This window comes from Camponotus vicinus, unplaced genomic scaffold, assembly GCF_025532165.1.
Source record: "Camponotus vicinus isolate PSW18456_S1 unplaced genomic scaffold, iyCamVici1.0 SCAF_4, whole genome shotgun sequence".
Classification (NCBI taxonomy): domain Eukaryota; kingdom Metazoa; phylum Arthropoda; class Insecta; order Hymenoptera; family Formicidae; genus Camponotus; species Camponotus vicinus.
The window spans coordinates 2,756,072-2,777,278 of record NW_028141976.1 but is presented as its reverse complement, the minus strand read 5'-3'; the positions used below and the strand labels follow the sequence as shown (position 1 = coordinate 2,777,278).

Here is a 21,207-nt window from a genome sequence, read left to right as displayed (position 1 = left end):
TCGATCGCTTTTTCGGGTCAAGCGAACCTATGCGGCTCTTCCCGGGGATACGTGCGATCTGAAGCGCTCGGAATTATTATTCGGGCTCGGAGTCAGTGGACTCTTCGTCGGGGTACACGATAGGGATGACTATATTACCGTCTTGAGTTACTGGATGATTGGCAGGGTGTAGCCAATAGTCTAGAAGTCGTTCAGGGCACTCGGGGCATTCGTCGCTAATTCTGATGCTGCTTAATCTACTTCCACAGGAGTAACACCCGAATCCGATGGGTTCGCCAATTATAAGTCTATGTTTCGTCACGTAATTATACCGTAGATGCTCCTCAGCGGGCAGGGAATAATAACAGAATGCGCACAGAGCGGCTCTAGTTTGATTATTCGCGAAACCGCAAGCTTTCTGGCAAAAGCTCAGGGAGAGATCGGGGGTATTAAGGGGGGCCTGAGTGATCCGATCACGAAACACGCGGGATCGCATCGGGGAAGAGCGATTTTATCGGGTGAAATCCGATTTTCCAGGGATTTTCTTAAAAGTAGGTCTCGGTTGGGACTAAGTCCCTTTAACGCAGCGTCGGTTTAAAGGGATTCGGGAAAGTAGGTCACGGGGTAATTGGGTCAATTTATATAGGTCACTGGGTCATCGCATTAAATCCCAAAATAAAATTAGGTCACTGGGTCAGTGGGTCATCGCGTTAAATCCCAAAATAAAAATTAGGTCACTGGGTCAGTGGGTCATCGCGTTAAATCCCAAAATAAAAATTAGGTCACTGGGTCAGTGGGTCATCGCGTTAAATCCCAAAGTTGAAAATAGGTTAGTAGGTCGTTGCGTTAAATCCCTGGCGTCGGATTAAATCCCAATTCATAATTTCGTTAATTACAGCTTAAGGAGAGGACCGCGGTCGTTTATCACTACGAATTCGAATTGTTGTTATTATTATTATTAATATTTGGCTATAATTCGCGGGATAGAGCCGGTATTCGCGGTAATTCGCGGAGATAAGGCCGGGGATTTAATACAGAGAGACTCGATTGACTACTGGAATGTACCGCGGCGCCGAAGGGTCGGGCTAAGATCGTAAAAGTGAAACCTTATACAAAAACACGATGGGCCTGGCAAAAAGTCGTGACTTGCACAAACAGGAATTTTCAACCGTCGCTTACCTCCAAGATGGCTTCGCTTCATTTCCTTTCAAAGATTAATTTCCACGTGGCCTGGCCGCGTTAATTAATCAGGCTGCACTGGTAGGCGGGGATCGCGGCGCTCCACGCGGGTCTCCGGGATGAACGGAAGCGGGTTGATGCGGCTGGTTATCAACGTCGATGGGGATGAGTCGTTCTGGCCACTTTATTAAGCACGTGGTTTTATTTGCACTCGCGAATAATTGTTCGTATTCTTTATCGTAGTGGTTTGTTTCTACGATATCGATATAATTGGTGGATGCGGCGTAGTAATGTCTCGCTATCATCCGACGGAGTTGATTTTTCCTACCGGCACGGCGTGTTTTAGGCATTGTAGAAAATTAAAGTCATATTCGGATTTTCTGTAGGCGTCGAGCGGCTTGTCCTCTCTGAGCCGTCACTTCAAATCAGAAATGATTGATTCTGCTTCGGATTTTCTGTAGACGTCGAGCGGTTTGTCCTCTCTGAGTCGTCACTTTGAATCAGAAGTAATCAATTATGCTTCGTATTTTCTGTAGGCGACGAGCGGCTTGTCCTCTCTGTCGTCACTTCAAATACGAAAACTCGATTTAATTGTTATAATTTAGTAGCACGTGCCTGGTTAAGAATATCTGTATATTAACGTCGCGTCGCGTGGGATGTGGATTTGTTGAATTAGGACTCTTTTGAATGATCACGAAGTTTAGCACACACTAATATATATTTCTAAATTAATACACAAAATGTAATATATTTAAACTAGCACTTAGATTCGAGAATGAATTTATAATGAACTTGGAATTTGAGTTAAGATTATGATATGGAATTAGAGTTAGAGTCCAGCTTAGGACTTGTCGGTTCGGTGTCGCGAGTTAGACTGCTTGAGTCTGGGCCCGCTCCGAGGTCCCTCGATTTCGGCGGCTCGACTGCTGCGGCGGTCGAAAGTGGGGAGCTTGGAGAGAGAGGGGCCCTAGCTGAGCGCCATCTCTGGGCGCTTGGCGGAGGCTTAAATCTAACGCAGTGCCGCGCTCGGCCGCTAGTCGGAGTTTGGTGTCATAGCGCGCCTTGGCGCGCTTTTCAAATGCGCTGAAAGAAACTTAGAAGATTTACATGAAAGTTCGTGGAAAAATCAGGCGCGGGATGTAACAGTATTCATAGTCCGTTCTTATATTTAAGATCGTCTTAAGAACCCATTCAACCAATCAAATAGCTGCAATGCGGTCATTGATTGGTTGAATGGGTTCTTAAGACGATCTTAAATATAAGAACGGACTATGAATACCGGCCTAAAATCTCATTGTAGACGCCGCATTAAGCGTCGTCTACAATGAGATTTTAAGGAGACTTAAGGCGTAAGACTTAAGAAATTGACCAATCACAGTCAAGTATTAAGAGAATATTCGACTGTGATTGGTCAATTTCTTAAGTTTTACGCCTTAAGTCTCCTTAAAATCTCATTGTAGACGCCGCTTTAGGGCCTGAGCAGAATGGCTGCCTTAAGATTTTAAGACTATGTTTTATGCCTTAGGTCTTTGTCTTAGATAACGCACAATACTGTGTGTTATGTCCCGAGTCTTATGTATACGCGAACGTTTGTAAGAAATAAACGTTCGCCTATACATAAGACTCGAGACATAACACACAGTATTGTGCGTTACCTAAGACAAAGGCATAAAACATAGTCTTAAAATTATAAGGCAGCCATTCTGCTCAGGCCCTTATGTCGTATTTTGCTTTTACGTATAATTCGAATATAAATATATGCTATCTAACTTTATAAATTATATAAAAATATAAATATTAAATAATAATTATAGAATATACGTGCTTAAGTGATATTATTGTGAAAATGTCGTTCTATGGTTATCAAGGTTATTATAAATCTATTACCTATATTCTTATTAAAAAAGTATAAAATATTAAGTTTAAACCTTGAAGTTAATGTTTTGAAGTTATATAGGATTCTGTTTGATTTTTACATCTTCATAAATTAATGTACCAAAAATGTTTTAGGAAACAACGTGCAAAAATGCACAAATTTTGAAAAATGCTGTTGCACGAATTTGGATTGCGGTTCTGTCCACACATACAGATATTGTTACAACTACCAGAACACGAAATGCAGAGTAAAGAAATGCCCATACTTACATTGTCCTATTGTGGAACAGTATCGGTATGAAATGACAGGGAAAGCAACAGAAAATCTTAAGAGGGAAGTCGGCCGAACTTTACAAAACTCAGATATATGTGGCGATTTCAAAAAAAATATTTGTAAACGAACAAAGTGTAATCGTCGACACATAAAGTTAGATGATAGTATGCAGGATTTAGAGTGTCCGATATGTAGAGATGAGATTATGTCCGAATCTCTAGGTGCTGCGCTTTGCGGACATATATTTTGTTACAAATGTGCACTACGATGCTTAAATAATAACGAAACAGGATTGATAAAATTATATTGTCCGTTGTGTAAGTCTAATAGCATGTATAAAAGATTGATGTAATTTTTATGCTATATATATTTTATTTGCTTGCATAAGAAATGGTTATTAATTATATTTTATTGCATTTTTATATATGGTACATTTAAAAAATTTGCACAATGAGAATATATTAATCTTAAGAATGTGCTTGCTTATGTTGTATTTTGCTTTTGCATATGTATCATTCTTCTGCGTATCAAATTTAATCATTTTTATGTATTTCCTTATAATTTTATTTTAATAAATATTTGTATTAAAGCATTAATTTCAATAAATATTAGTGTTAAACATTAAATATTCATATTAGTATTATAAACATTAAATATTCATATTTTTATATATTTATATATTTTTATTTATTATTTTTATATATTTTTATATGTGATAATACCTTTGTTTTATTAAGTAGTAAAAAAAGTCAATAAGAGCTTTTATGTTTCATAATAGTGATAAAACAGTAAACTATTTAATAAGTTGGAAATCGATTAATAAGATCTGTTCTGATGAGTTTATTTAAAACTTTTCTTTATTATTCTGTAACTTTTATCTCTTAAAATTATAGACTGCTGTAGCTTGATAGATCCAATACTATTTGTCTTTTTATAAAACTGGATGTAATAAAAAAGAACGATATGATAAAAAAGAAATACTTCGCAAAAAATTTGACCAAATTGTAACAATATTTACTTATATGAAGAGAGAATTAAGAAAGGAGAATTGTAATACATTATCAATTATCTTTTTCAAATTTTGTGTCCAATTACTATAAATGACTATGGGAAAAAAGACAAATTTAATAAATGTCAAATTGCGAATAAATACGTTATTTATTCTCTAGATATCTATTATAAATCAAAATTTGATACTAAATTTTTGATACTAATATTATACTTTATATTTATTTGAATAAATAAGTTACAAAGTTTTATTTAAACGTTTGTTAAGAAAAATAAATGAATGAAAATGTAACGTATAATAAAATTTTATTAATCATTGCATCTTCTCTCTTCTTATTTTTATTTTCTTAATTATCCCCAATTTTCTTCAATTTATTGCGTAAATTGGCTCCAATTGTCTTCAATTTGTTGCGTAAACTGTAAAAAAGTTTTATCTTTCATTAAAATATGTATCTTTTATTGAAAATATCTAAATTATCTTTTTAGAAAAATATCTTTTTAGAAAAATATCTTTTTAGAAAAATATCTTTTTAGAAAAATAATATGGTTACTATGTTTAAATATGTTTCAAAGAAAAAAGTGAATGTAAATTTAAAAGATTGAAATACTTTCTTGGATACAATGCGCAGAACAATAAATATATAGGTTTAACTTTTTGTTTAAAGCATGCTATTTATATATGTATATTGCAATATACATTTCCTTACATACATTTAACAAAGCATAAGCTAATTTATTAATAGCTATTAATATAGCTTCAGATATAGTTTCAGAAGCATAGACATAAATATTACTGATTTTCTTAAAACTTACATAATTTAAAAAACGTCGACCATGTATTACATTTTATGCAGTAATTAAGAGGAAGGGCACCATTTATGTCAAATGGAAGTCGATCTATGCAATAATTGCAATACACATGGCCACACATCAATGCTGCTATATCTTGCATCAACAAAATGTAACATTTATTGCATCTCGCTAGACTTTCATTTACTGAAATCAAAAAGTACTTTCGTTTAATTCATCTGAACAATTTAAATTATCAATTAAAACATTGTAAATATTTAAATAGTTAAAAGAACTTAATTATTCTTACCAGCTGTTTCACACATTAGGCAAGGCCATAAACATTCTCCCAACATATACAGCGTACAAGTATGTTTCCTTAATTCTAATGGGAAAGTTTCTCTTAAAACAAATGCTAATCTTTTCAGTTCGTTGTATATAGTTTGTCGGAAAGGTCGTACGTTCTCATTAATTTCAAAGATTTCATATTCTGTGAGATGTACAAATTTACACAACTTGTTTCTATTACAAGATGGAATAGTACAATTTTTAACTTTGTGGTGCATTCTGCAAGGATTTTTGTGGCAAATACGAATCATAAAATCACGACAAATCATTATTCAAATTGAAACAAATATTTGTAATAATACAGAACACAAGCAAAAAAATCATATGAGCAGCTAACGACACGAGCGAGATTTATTAAATCAAGTATAAGGTTAGGTCTACAATAGGTGTAAAGGGCAGTCTACAATGGCAGTAGCAGTAGGTCGTAGCAGTCGTAAGCGAAATGAATCAAATCCATTTCCTACGGATTTCGTGCGTTCTACGGCGGTCGCGCATACGCAGTCACGGAAGAATTCTGCGTTCTTAATTCTGATTGCGCGTCCGCCGTAGAACATACATTATAGCCGTAGGAAATGGATTTGGTTCATTTCGCTTACGGCTGCTACGACCTACTGCTACTGCCATTGCAGACTGCTCTTAACAGAGAGAAGAATGAGAGGTGTCACGGCCCGCTTTTAGGTGATCCCTGAAAGCGATACGCCCTCTGTGGACCTTGAAAACGTGCACCTAAACTACGAAGCCAAGGTGCACGAATGTTCTCAGAGGGTAACATATAAGGTGCACAATTTCTGGTTCTGTTCCGTGCTATGTGCACAAAATGTCGGTAGCACCACTGCTGTATAGCAAGGTGCTCACGTATATCAAATAAATTTTAATATAAATGAGAAATGACGAATTTGCGATCCTCTCTCTCTCTCTCCCTCTCTCTCTCTCTCCATATATATATGTATATATATATATATATTTTTTTTTCTTTTTCTTTTTTTATTATATGAATGCAATGAGCAGCGACATATTGTTTAAGAACAATCATGTTTTCTTTACATTAACCGATTCCTCTTATTATTCTGTGCATAAAATTATTAAAGTAAAATAATTGAAAAATGAACATTTTATCAGATATTTTATAATTTATATAAATTTTGTCAACTTAAAGAATCAAATATCTCGTTAACTATTCAATGTATGTGTGTGTGTGTGTGTGTGTGTGTGTGTAGCGTACACGGGAGTTATGTGAGCAAGCGAGAAGGTAATAAGAGAGAGCAAAATGGCAATAAGAGTGAGCGAGATAGCAATAGCACGAGCAACGAAGACTCGGAAATCGAGTGTTTCTTGCAGCCTGGCATACTATTTCTCTCTCGCTCGCTCCTATTACTATCTCGCTCGCTTCTGTTATTGTTTCACTCGCTCTTACGTACTCGTGTATTGTCATGCTCATCTCGTTATCAAGCCTGCCGCTGGCAAGCGGCCGATGACAAATTGTGACAAATAAATAAGTTAATCATTTTAAGATATATTTATAAGGGTATGCGAGTAATTTTAATGGGATAATGAAAATTTTGCGATTAAAATAACATCAAACACGGTATCAATCGGATAAATGTAGTTAAATATATATTCAAAATTTTTATTATCAGACCAATTAAAAATTATCCGATTTACGTCGTGTTTGATATTATTTTAATCGCAAAAATCTCAATAATTCATTAAAATTACTTTCAAATAAATAAAATAAAAAATAAAAGTTTCAGTTTTTACTTTATAATCTCGTAAATGCGAATGGATAGAGGAAGTGAAGAAGCCGATTGTCAGAGACTTCGGAATTCTTTGATGATAGGTCGTCTCGCTCGCTCTCGACTCGCGGTTTCGCTGTCGCTCTCGCACTTGACAGGTCGTAAAGATAAGCGGACTCGGCTTCCTCGCGAATGTAAACATCTTATAAGATAAAAACTGAAACTCCTATTTTTTATTTTATTTATTTGAAAGTAATTTTAATGAATTATTGAGATTTTTGCGATTAAAATAATATCAAACACGACGTAAATCGGATAATTTTTAATTGGTCTGATAATAAAAATTTTGATTATATATTTAACTACGTTTATCCGATTGATACCGTGTTTGATGTTATTTTAATCGCAAAATTTTAATTATTCCATTAAAATTACTCCCTTACCCTTATAAATACATATATCTTAAAATAATTAATTTATTTATTTGTCACAATTTGTCATCGGCCGCTTGCCAGCGGCAGATTTGATAACGAGATGAGCATGACAATACACGAGTACGTAAGAGCGAGTGAAACAATAACAGAAGCGAGCGAGATAGTAATAGGAGCGAGCGAGAGAGAAATAGTATGCCAGGCTGCAAGAAACACTCGATTTCCGAGTTTTCGTTGCTCGTGCTATTGCTATCTCGCTCACTCTTATTGCCATTTTGCTCTCTCTTATTACCTTCTCGCTTGCTCACATAACTCCCGTGTACGCTACACACACACACACACACACACACACACACACACACACACACATTGAATAGTTAACGAGATATTTGATTCTTTAAGTTGACAAAATTTATATAAATTATAAAATATCTGATAAAATGTTCATTTTTCAATTATTTTACTTTAATAATTTTATGCACAGAATAATAAGAGGAATCGGTTAATGTAAAGAAAACATGATTGTTCTTAAACAATATGTCGCTGCTCATTGCATTCATATAATAAAAAAAGAAAAAGAAAAAAAAAATATATACAGGGTGACCCATTTTAACATAGGCAGCCAAATAACTCGAAAAATAAGCAAGATAGAGAAAAATGTTTTAGACAAAAGTTGTATGGTTTCGAGGGGGCCATAAGATGGTATCATTGGTTTGACCTTGAAGAGTCATTTGAAGGTCACGTGAAGGTCACTTCAATTTTTTTAAATGGAATACCCTATATATTTTTGTACATTCTTGTAGCTTATTTCGAGAGCTTTCCAAAACACTATAATTAAGTACCTTTCCGTTAAGTACTTTTTGAGTTATGATGCTTGAAATAATTTCTTAATTTTACATAAACCGTAAAATATCTTGTAAAATATTCATTTTTCGATTATCTTACCTTAATACTTTTATGTACAAAATAATGAGAGGAATCAATTGGTGTAAAGAAAACACAGTTGTTTTTAAGAAAAAATATGGAATTGTTAATTGCAAATTACATATTTTTTCTTCGAAACAACTATGTGTTTTCTTTACACCAATTGATTCCTCTCATTATTTTGTACATAAAACTATTAAGGTAAGGTAATCGAAAAATGAATATTTTACAAGATATTTTACGGTTTATGTAAAATTAAGAAATTATTTCAAGCCTCATAACTCAAAAAGTACTTAACGAAAATGTACTTAATTATAGTGTTTTGGAAAGCTCTCGAGATGAGCTACAAGAATGTACAAAAATATATAGGATGTTCCATTTAAAAAAATTGAAGTGACCTTCACGTGACCTTCAAATGACTCTTCAAGGTCAAACCAATGATACCATCTTATGGCCCCCTCGAAACCATACAACTTTTGTCTAAAACATTTTTCTCTATCTTGCTTATTTTTCGAGTTATTTGGCTGCCTAAGTTAAAATGGGTCACCCTGTATATATATATACATATATATATGGAGAGAGAGAGAGAGAGGGAGAGAGAGAGAGAGGATCGCAAATTCGTCATTTCTCATTTATATTAAAATTTATTTGATATACGTGAGCACCTTGCTATACAGCAGTGGTGCTACCGACATTTTGTGCACATAGCACGGAACAGAACCAGAAATTGTGCACCTTATATGTTACCCTCTGAGAACATTCGTGCACCTTGGCTTCGTAGTTTAGGTGCACGTTTTCAAGGTCCACAGAGGGCGTATCGCTTTCAGGGATCACCTAAAAGCGGGCCGTGACACCTCTCATTCTTCTCTCTGCCCTTAATAAGTCTTAAATCGTAAAAAATTAACCAATCACAATTAAGTTTAGAGAAGAATAATAAATATGATTGGATCATTTCTTAAGCGTCGTCTACAATGAGATTTTAAGGAGACTTAAGACGTAACACTTAAAAAATTGACCAATTACAGTCAAGTATTAAGAGAATACTCGACTGTGATTGGTCCATTTCTTAAGTCTTACGCCTTAAGTCTCCTTAAAATCTCATTGTAGACGCCGCATAACGGCGGCTCATCTGAGCTTCTCATCACATTCTTCTCGTCGGATCCTCGTGTACCGGATCATTAACCGATCATTCTCGACCATTATCTCGTTGATATGCATATCGGTTCCTTCAATTCTTTGTACTTGTGCGAACGACAAGTAAGCCCTGTTTTGTAATTTGTTTTGTGTTGTTCCTAACCAAATTTGCGTATATCTAAAATAGTCACGTTAAAGAAACCACGTATATCATCTTAAAAAATTTTTTCTTAGACATCCATTTTTTACTTGCTTAATTTTTCTAGTTTTTCGAATAGCCTCACTAATTTGTATACAATAAAGCCACAAATTAAATTAATTACGAATTTGACCTGTGAGCATAGACAAATAATTAAGTGTTCAATGAAAAGAAATGAAGTAAAAATTAACACGGTACATACATAACGACGCTCATATCGTCACGTGCTTTTGTCGTAATGCCGCTTTTGTTTTAACGTACTGTGCAATATCTTCGAGTACTGTTTCATCGTGCATTTCATTATATGTAATATTTTATTACTGTACCAGTACTTCTCTTGACTTTCTAAACATATATGTACAACATAAAGATGAGCTAAAGCTGATCTTATATATAGCAATGAATCGCTGTCCGCTTGAAGTATATGTGGAGGAACGTTTTCAGAGCAATTTTCCCGCCGTATATAGCTTAATCTTTCTTTCTTATCGTTACGTGCTCATAATATAATTCTCTTATTGTAATATCGCTTTTGTTGTAATTACCGTTCTGACATAATATCTACAAGTATTAATAATTATATAATTGAAAATAACATATCAAAATTGCAAGTAGTATCGTTTTCCACCACATATTTTTGCCTATCGTTTACATTTCGTTATCAACATAAGAGTACGTAATGGTAGAAATTTTATATTTGTTACGTGTTAATGTGTTCAATTCAAGTTTTAAATAAACGTGTAAAGAAAGACACGTTATTTTACTCGTACAAATTAATTTTATCGTGCATTTCATTATATATATTTAATCATTATGTCGTTAATATTTCTGTTTACGTAGCTCTGTAAACATGTTTATAGACCAAAATTCCTCCGACCAAGATTTGTCTTACATTCAATCTCTTTTTAAGTCTAGTTTTAGGTCGTCTTAAGACGTTCATCTATCGAGATGGTTGGAATATTAGAAACTTAATTGAGTCTATCTGTAAGGCTCACCTATGAATTCCAGTAATAGAATTATTGACAAAATAATTTGCAAATATTTAACTGTAAATGATTCTGTGATTATCCAATACTATATGCTGCAATATAAATAGTACAATTTTTTAAAACTAATATTTACTTGTAATATTATAGGAAATCTTGATATTAAAAATTGCAAAAATAGATTACAACGCTTCATAATTATATTTTGAAAATATTATATTGATTGTGTTCCGTGTATTTACATATTGAGCTTGAATGAAACGCCCTTTTACATAGATGCTAAATGTAATATGCGGAAATTATAATGCTTTATTAATGATAATAGATATATACGTAGTACATATTTACGTTGTGATTGAATTGCATAACGTTAAAGAGATAAATATTTATAAGACATTCTTATGTATAGACGTTGTTAATTACTCTGCCGTAAAATTTTTTAGAAATATTTTATTTTTTTTGAAATTCTAATTTTAATATTAATATTTTTTTATTATTTCCCAGATGGAAGAAATACGTGGAAAAAACTTGGTATAAAAATTTATGTTTAATCTTTGCTCATGTTGTTACGTGCTCATAGTAATGCTCTTGTCGTAATACCGCTTTGATTGTAATGTGCTGTGCAATACCTGCGAGTACTGAGTACTATACATAATTGGGAAGAACATATATCACACAACAATTTGCAAGCAGTATCTTTTTTTACCACATATTTTGTTTGATATTGTCTACATTTCGTCATCAACGTAAGTAGGAGTAATGGGAGAAGTTTTATATTTGCTATTAATGTGTTTAATTCGAATTTTAAATAAACGTCAGAAAAAAACATTATTTTTCTCTTGTAAATTAATTTCATCGCATTTCATTATATGTAATATTTTATTACTGAATTGTATTTCTGTTGACTTTCTAAACATATACAACATAAAGAGCTGAAGCTGATCTTATACAGGGTGACCCATTTTAACTTAGGCAGCCAAATAACTCGAAAAATAAGCAAGATAGAGAAAAATGTTTTAGACAAAAGTTGTATGGTTTCGAGGGGGCCATAAGATGGTATCATTGGTTTGACCTTGAAGAGTCATTTGAAGGTCACGTGAAGGTCACTTCAATTTTTTTAAATGGAATACCCTATATATTTTTGTACATTCTTGTAGCTTATTTCGAGAGCTTTCCAAAACACTATAATTAAGTACCTTTCCGTTAAGTACTTTTTGAGTTATGATGCTTGAAATAATTTCTTAATTTTACATAAACCGTAAAATATCTTGTAAAATATTCATTTTTCGATTATCTTACCTTAATACTTTTATGTACAAAATAATGAGAGGAATCAATTGGTGTAAAGAAAACACATAGTTGTTTTTAAGAAAAAATATGGAATTGTTAATTGCAAATTACATATTTTTTCTTCGAAACAACTATGTGTTTTCTTTACACCAATTGATTCCTCTCATTATTTTGTACATAAAACTATTAAGGTAAGGTAATCGAAAAATGAATATTTTACAAGATATTTTACGGTTTATGTAAAATTAAGAAATTATTTCAAGCCTCATAACTCAAAAAGTACTTAACGAAAATGTACTTAATTATAGTGTTTTGGAAAGCTCTCGAGATGAGCTACAAGAATGTACAAAAATATATAGGATGTTCCATTTAAAAAAATTGAAGTGACCTTCACGTGACCTTCAAATGACTCTTCAAGGTCAAACCAATGATACCATCTTATGGCCCCCTCGAAACCATACAACTTTTGTCTAAAACATTTTTCTCTATCTTGCTTATTTTTCGAGTTATTTGGCTGCCTAAGTTAAAATGGGTCACCCTGTATATAGCAATGAATACCGCTCTAAGTATATGTGGGGGCACGTTTCTCCCGCAATTTTCAATATTCTAATAGTTATTGTTGTAACTTAACTATCGTGCTGGTAAAATATCTGCAAGTAACTATATAATTAAAAAAATATATACTAAAGTATTTTGCCAAAAGTAAAACCGTTTTTCACTATACTTATTTTTGGCTGTTGTCTGCGTTTTTTTGTCAAAGTAATACCATTAGTTTGGGTAATTTTATATTTTCTACATGCTAACATGTTTAATTTGATATTAACTTCACATTTACATATTCACAAGTATTATTTTTAGGAAATTAATTTTCAACATTTATTTTATTATATAATGAAATATATATTTGATCAGTTTGTACGTAATAGTTTTGTTAACATGGATAGACTAATTTCGAAAAAACATTATTTGGAATTCATTTTGCTCATGAAACCCATTTATCCTATGATATCTATAATATACGTAACGTACACTGCAGATAAATGTCTGTCATGCAAAACACGAAATGCAGTCTATGTAATATAATAATATAGTGTTATCGTATATTGCAATATGAATTGCATTTATTTACGAAGAATTTATTGCAGACTTAATTATATTTTACATTTTATTCAATATTTAAAGAATCATTATTTATTTATGATTTTATATAGTGGAAAGGTTTATTAGGTAAAAATTTTTTAAGTAAAATAATATTTATTAGTAATTGTATTTAAAAGTACATATTAATTGCGGACTGAGTAGTATATTTTTTGTTATATGAAATGTTTAATTGGCGTGTATCTTGTTTTATTGTAGATGCAAGTTTTACCTGGTAAAAGGAAGGGATCACATGTTTATACATATGATGATTATTTATATACTATGGACAATCGTTATAACAATGTCTATCGATGTAACATACGCAGATCATCAAAATGTCCAGGCGTAATCTTTCAGGATAATAATGGTATGCATATTTTAAAAGAACATAATCATCAAAAGTTACCATTTATCCAAGAGCAGCTTAAATTGAAAGAGGAAATGTTGAGACTCTCACGCGAAACTTGTACTAGTTTCAAAGAAATCTTTGATTCAGTTTGTAGAAGGTAAAATTTATTTTATTTTTTCTATATATATTTTATCAATACTTCTATAATAATGACTTTATAATTTCATGATATTTTGATTTGGATTTAAGATATCTTTTCTTTCTAGCAATCCAGATGCGGCACAATATTTGAGCTTTCCATCTATAAGATGTAGCATGCATCGTGAACGTATGAAAACCCGACCATCTGTACCTGATACGTTGGCAACGTTATATAATATTTTAAAAAATTCTGACATAATACCAAATATCTCTAAAGAAAACATAATTACAGTTAATGGAAAAACTGCAATAATTTTATCAACCGATTATTTACTACAAGCATTATCTTCTGCTACTGAAATTTATGTAGATGGAACTTTTTCTGTAAGTAGAACTTACAGAACTTTTGTGATTAAGAAATTTTGTATACATTTTTTATATAGCTTTTTTTTACATAAAATATCAACAGTATATCAAGATATTGTATATAAAACAATGCTGAATCTAGTTATTTACAATTTAAAAATTTTTAATTATTGTACATATTTTTCTTACGGTTCTTCAACACAATCCTCATATTGCACAATTTTATTCTGTACATATGCTTTTTATCTGATGCTCTTATCGTAATACCGTTTTTCTTGTAACTATCTTGCTTGTTTTATCTGAACAATATAAATATGTAATGTAAATACAGTGTATGTAGGACGTGCGCATATTTCTCGCAATTTTCTCACTATAATTTTTTATCTAACATATATTCATTATGTGCCTGAAATGATCTTGTCATAATATCACTCTTTTTGTAACTATCATACTCATGTTATATGTGAAATAACTATATAATTATATTACATGTAATGTCACTCAATTATAATTATACTTGAATATTGTTATTTTAATGATACTGTTTGTTTTGTTCGATTGTTTCGAATATTTAATTAGAAGCAGATTAACATTATGTTTTATTTTTTCTATTTATCTTAAAATTGTTTCTTTTAAAAAATGTATGATTGGAGAAATTGCTACTTCTACAGCTACTCTAAGTTAAAATATATCATTTATATAATGTATAGAGTTTGTTTATGTTAATATATTACACTAAGGAGATTTCAATTCTTTTTTGTAATATTGTTATATTTAGTAAACGTGATTCTATTTTATATTTAATATCCGTATAAACGTTATAATTAATTCATCATATCGTATAAGCATTTAATCTTATTCTATTATTCTATTATTTAAATCTGATTATTTATAATTTAATAATTTTTACATATCTTTCTTAAGGTCCTCCCACGTAAGCCTCATATTGCGCAACTTTACTCTGTACATATACGATACATGGATACAGTAAGATATATTTATTATTGATGTCGTCAAAGATGAGAAATCACACGCCGAAAATTCTTGCCAACTTTTAACAAAAACATATTTTTATAAAATAACACTGCCGATTTTAACTTTAACACTTGAAAGATTATTACGGAAACTAAACTGCTCTCTTGACACTTAATAAAAAACTGCGAAACAAAGCGTCCAAAAATGCAAAAAAGCACGTAGTTTGACAGCTATCGAAAGAAGGAAAAATGTTCCTTTACATAGTGTATGTCTTATACAGCTTACTTTACGAACAATTTTACGAATTTCATAAATATGTTACATATCACAACACTAGCATAAAACGAATAATTACGCAAGAATATCTCGGGCTGTCATTTCTCGCTTAGAGAAAGAGAATATAACAGAAGTATATGTATTATAAGAGAGAAAGAAATAGAACTATATGTCGATTCAGAGTTGCACGGCGAGTATTCGTAAGTCTTAAATCAGAATACCAAAATTACTATTCAAAATTACTAACTTAATACTTTCAGGGTATTGCAACATTATTCATATTATGTGATGCACGTACAACAACTTTGTATGATGCTTTATGGGACAAAATTACACAATTGGTACCACAACTTGAACAAAATGTTAAGTTCGTTATGAGTGATTTTGAAATAGCTGCAGTTAAATCATTGCATAAGAAGTTTCCTAGCGCTAATTTAACTGGATGTTGGTTCCATTTCAATCAGGTATATAACCATTCTTAGATGCATAATCATTCATAATAGTAGATTAAGCACGCGTGAACATATACAGCATACACATATATACATTAATGAATTCTTTTTTAATATAGAAATATAAATAAATAGATAATTTATAAACCAGCGTCTTTAAAAGATTTTTGATCAGCCACAATACAATAATTACAGTAGTCGTACATCAATCGCGTAAAAACAGTAACTTTCACTGCTCTCGTATTATTCTTGTAAATTTGTCAACAAAACATTTTGATGCGTGCAAAAGATATAAACCTTGAATAAACAATACATACATGTGGCTATTGGCTATCACTAATCATGAAACTTAAAATATAAAATTGTTTCTAAATAATTTTTAGTTTATTCTTGTATAGATAACATTTTTCATAACTATACAGAGTGAAATATTATAAATATTATAGGTTAATATTTGAAACTGAACGAGATATAAACATTTTATAATTTTCCAATAATTGTTTGATATCCGATTTTTAAGTGTTGTTTCAAACACACTTTGAGCTGGGAGAAGATATCAAAGAGCTTGCCATTTCATATTGTTTTTTCATTGTAATTTTATGATATGACCTTGATTATTTTACACGAGACAGATTACAATTATATATAAAAAGTACGTTTATTAAAAAAAATTGAAAGATATTTTTACAAATCGCTTCAGCATATTCATAAAATTGTCCGTAAAGTAAATTTTTCCCTTAAATTAATAAATAACCGTAAAATAAAGTCCATAGAAATGCGACGGAACACGCGATTTGACAGATGTCGAAAGGAGTGGAAAATATTCCTTTCATATAATATATTCCTTATTAACTTTAATTTCCGTAGAATATGTGTATTGAAGCGATTTATAATGTTTCATTAAAATAACTTTTTATTTAAAAATGGCGCTCAAGAATTTTCAACATGTCATTTCTCGCTTAGAGAAAGAGACAAAAGTATATGTATTATAAAAGAAAAAGAGACAGAACTATGTGTCGCCACCATCGACTCAGAATTCTCAGATCCGGGTCCAAAAGCTTAATAATTTCACTTTAAAAAAATTAACTTTATCACATTCATTTTTAATACCTATGTATATATATGTGTGTGTGTGTGTATATATGTAATTACATTAAACTAATTACATTTTTATTTATTTCAGGCCGTGTTGCGTAAATGGCGAAAATTACGTCTCTCAAATATTCCAAAAACGATACTTTCAATGACTATGATATTACCTTTGTTACCACCAAATATGTTTCAACAAGCTTTATTCATAATACAAACAGAAGCTGACCTACTTTCTAATGAACATGCAGATATTTTACAATTTATGTCATATCTGAGACTTACCTGGTTAAATATGGCATCAAAAATTAGTACCTATCGTTGTCCCGTGCGTACTAATAACATAGTAGAAAGTTTTCATAATATTGCAGTCCAGAAATTAGGAACGAGAAATATTAATATTTGGACATTCTTAGGTAATTATATATATATATATATATATATATATCAAAATATTTTCTATATTAAGTATAGAAACTTTTTTAATACATATACAATATATTATTATACATATAAACAAAATAAGTATTTTACGTAATGTCACACACACGTACGCACGCATGCATGTACGCACGCACGCACGCACGCACGCACGCACACACACACACACAATGCAGTTAAATCATTTTTATTATAAAGTACTTGTCATATCATTTGTGATTTGTGTTTTAACTGAAAACGTTGCTTCCATTTGAAAATCAAACGTAGCATTTTTACCCACTGCGGAAACTTTAAATATCAAATTTTTAAGTAAATCATATGACATGCCTGAAAAATTTTTAAGTAAATCATATGACATGCCCTTGTTGTAATATCGCTTTTCTTGTAACTATTGTGCTCATGTTATATCTGAATAATAGTGTTATAACTAATATAAAATCAGTGCTTGCGTATGCATATAAACTTTCACATTGCATCAGTTGCATATATGTACACAACAAAATTGTATAAATCAATTGTATAAATCAAGTATGTGGCTAAATATCGATCTTATATTATGCATATGCAGCTTTAATTTTATTAGCTTTAATTTTCGTGATTTTTTATAATACATAATATTTTATCTAACCTATATTCATATTATTACATACTTGAAGTGATCTTGTCGTAATGTCACTTTTCTTGTAACTACTTGTGTTATATATGTATCCCAGTAATTATATAATTACTACACAAGTAGTTACAAGAAAAGTGACATTATCAATTAAGCATGTAATAATATGAATATAGGTTAGATAAAATATTGTGTATTATAAAAAATCACGAAAATTAGAGTTAATAAAATTAATATATTGAAATATTAATAGTTAATATAATGAAAAGAAATTATGCTATAATACAAAAATACTTTGCAAAAAATTATATGATCTTTCATATACTTATTTTTGTCTGCGTTTCGTTCTTGAAGTAAATAATACAACCGTCCGCAAAAATTTATATTTACTACATGTTAATATGTTTAATTAGAGTATTAATATGTTCACAAATATAATATCATTTTTTAAATAAAAATTAAAAGATTAATTTTCATGTATTTTGTCATATGAAATGTTTTATCAGCATGCAATTAGTGCTTCTATTAACAAGGTTAGATTATATTGCAAAAAATTGAAAGCAACATGATGGACAAATTAAATATTTTACATATTATAGATGTCATATGTATGTGATACATTACATCTTAAATACAAACGTGGCTTTAGTTTGAAAATTGAATGTAGCACTTTTGACATTGTAGAAACTTTAAATATCGAATTATTAAATAAATAAGTACATTTGTCATTAGAAAATAGATTGAAATCGGGATTTTTCGTTTCTTGAGCCCTGATCAATCTTGCCCCCTGATTTCTTAATACTGATTTACTCATGTCGACAATACTCTTTCTTTTTGTATTGTTGTTAAGAAGCCATGCTTTTAATTCGTTTTATACACTCTTGTATCTTGTATCTTTTTTTCCTAGATAAATTATCACATTTAATTACTGATCAAGAATTAGATTTACGTCGATTAAACAATGGTGTTAGACCTCGACGACTTCGCACAAAAGCTAATAGAGAACTTGATTCTAAAATTATAAATGCGCAAGAAGATTTAGTCAATCAAAGGTATCATGGTTATTATTTTGTAATAATATACGTGTCAAATCGTAATAAATATTAGTAATAAATGTAATAAATGATTAATTTTCTTTATGTTGTCACTTAGAGAATTTCTACTAATGTTTACCAAGAATAATAATATATTAATAATTCAAATGGAACAAATAGCATCGTTGGAAGGTAAATACGCTTACAATATATCATACAACATCCATATATATATATATATATATATATATACAGGGCGATCCTGAAAAACGTTATGTCTTTAAAATGACGTATTCTTGACACCATTCTAAGACAATTTTTCCTTTACCAAAATTTGATTTGAAGCGTAGTTTTTGAATTATGAGCAAAAATAGTTAGTAAATCACGCGTCGGGTACAGAAGGCAGGCAGGAGCGGCGCGGCGTGCCGCGAGCGCGGGCGCAGCTGACCGCCCGACGGGTGATTATCACCGCATGAGTCGCTAACTATTTTATCTTATAACATAAAATTATGCTTTAAATAAAATTTTGGTAAAGAAGAAAATGTCTTAGAATTACGTCAGAAATACGTGTTCCTTAAAATAACGTTATTTTAATAATGAAAAGTTGTTCCGGATCGCCGGCCGTCCGACATTGCAATCAGCTGATTGCTACACGCGATGTGTGTATGGCGGAGTGTGTGCGTAAGAGAGAGAGAGAGAGAGAGAGAGAGAGAGAGAGAGAGAGAGAGAGAAAGAAAGGGAGGGTAGGAGGGACAGACATTCATACACACGCACGCACTTTTTTTTCGCTTTCTTTCTCTCTTTTACGCAACACTCATACACTCTCTCATTCAGTCTCTCACTCACACTCTCTCGGTCACTCACTCACTCACTCACTCACTCACCTGCTTACTCACTTGCTCACTCACCTTGTAGCAGCGTAGCGAATCTTCATGCTATGTATTGTTGTTATCTGCTGCACGGTTATGATTGCTAGAGATGCGCGACACATCGAAATTTTTTCGATTATTAGTCTCACACTCGATTGACACAATACAGATTACACGATAACGAGTTTACTGTTTATTCACTCACTATTAATTTATCGATACCAAAAATTACTTTCAAAGAAACGCGAATGCAAACAGCACATGACTCGACGCGAAGCGACGGACCGCGGAGACTGCGCGACCACAAGAGTTATGTTGCCAGAAACGCGACACGCGACATCTAACAAACGACTTGCGCGTGGCGCGTGATTGACGCGAGATAAGACGAACGATCGGCTAAAACCTTCGCATTGCGAATGCGGTAGAAAACATGAAACGTATAATGACATACTTAAAAAATTAATTATTTATTATAAATAATAACTATTTTTAATTATAATAAATAATTATTATTTTAAAAAGCATGTGTTGTACGTTATTACGTTCTCGAAATTATTGCATTCACGATGCGAAGATTTAAGTCAATCGCAAGAATAATGTAATTTTAATTACAATAATGTAATTTTAATTACATTATTCTTGCGATTGACTTAAATCTTCGCATCGTGAATGCAATAATTTCGAAAACGTAATAACGTACAACACATGCTTTTTAAAATAATAATTATTTATTATAATTAAAAATAGTTATTATTTATAATAAATAATTAATTTTTTAAGTATGTCATTATACGTTTCATGTTTTCTACCGCATTCGCAATGCGAAGGTTTTAGCCGATCGTTCGTCTTATCTCGCGTCAATCACGCGCCACGCGCAAGTCGTTTGTTAGATGTCGCGTGTCGCGTTTCTGGCAACATAACTCTTGTGGTCGCGCAGTCTCCGCGGTCCGTCGCTTCGCGTCGAGTCATGTGCTGTTTGCATTCGCGTTTCTTTGAAAGTAATTTTTGGTATCGATAAATTAATAGTGAGTGAATAAACAGTAAACTCGTTATCGTGTAATCTGTATTGTGTCAATCGAGTGTGAGACTAATAATCGAAAAAATTTCGATGTGTCGCGCATCTCTAGCAATCATAACCGTGCAGCAGATAACAACAATACATAGCATGAAGATTCGCTACGCTGCTACAAGGTGAGTGAGCAAGTGAGTAAGCAGGTGAGTGAGTGAGTGAGTGAGTGAGTGACCGAGAGAGTGTGAGTGAGAGACTGAATGAGAGAGTGTATGAGTGTTGCGTAAAAGAGAGAAAGAAAGCGAAA

General features: G+C 31.7%; 1 pseudogene; it reads right to left on the bottom strand.

Moving 5' to 3' along the window:
- Window positions 1-5,117: 5,117 nt before the first annotated feature.
- Window positions 5,118-5,721, bottom strand: LOC145969890 (uncharacterized; annotated as a pseudogene).
- Window positions 5,722-21,207: the final 15,486 nt, after the last annotated feature.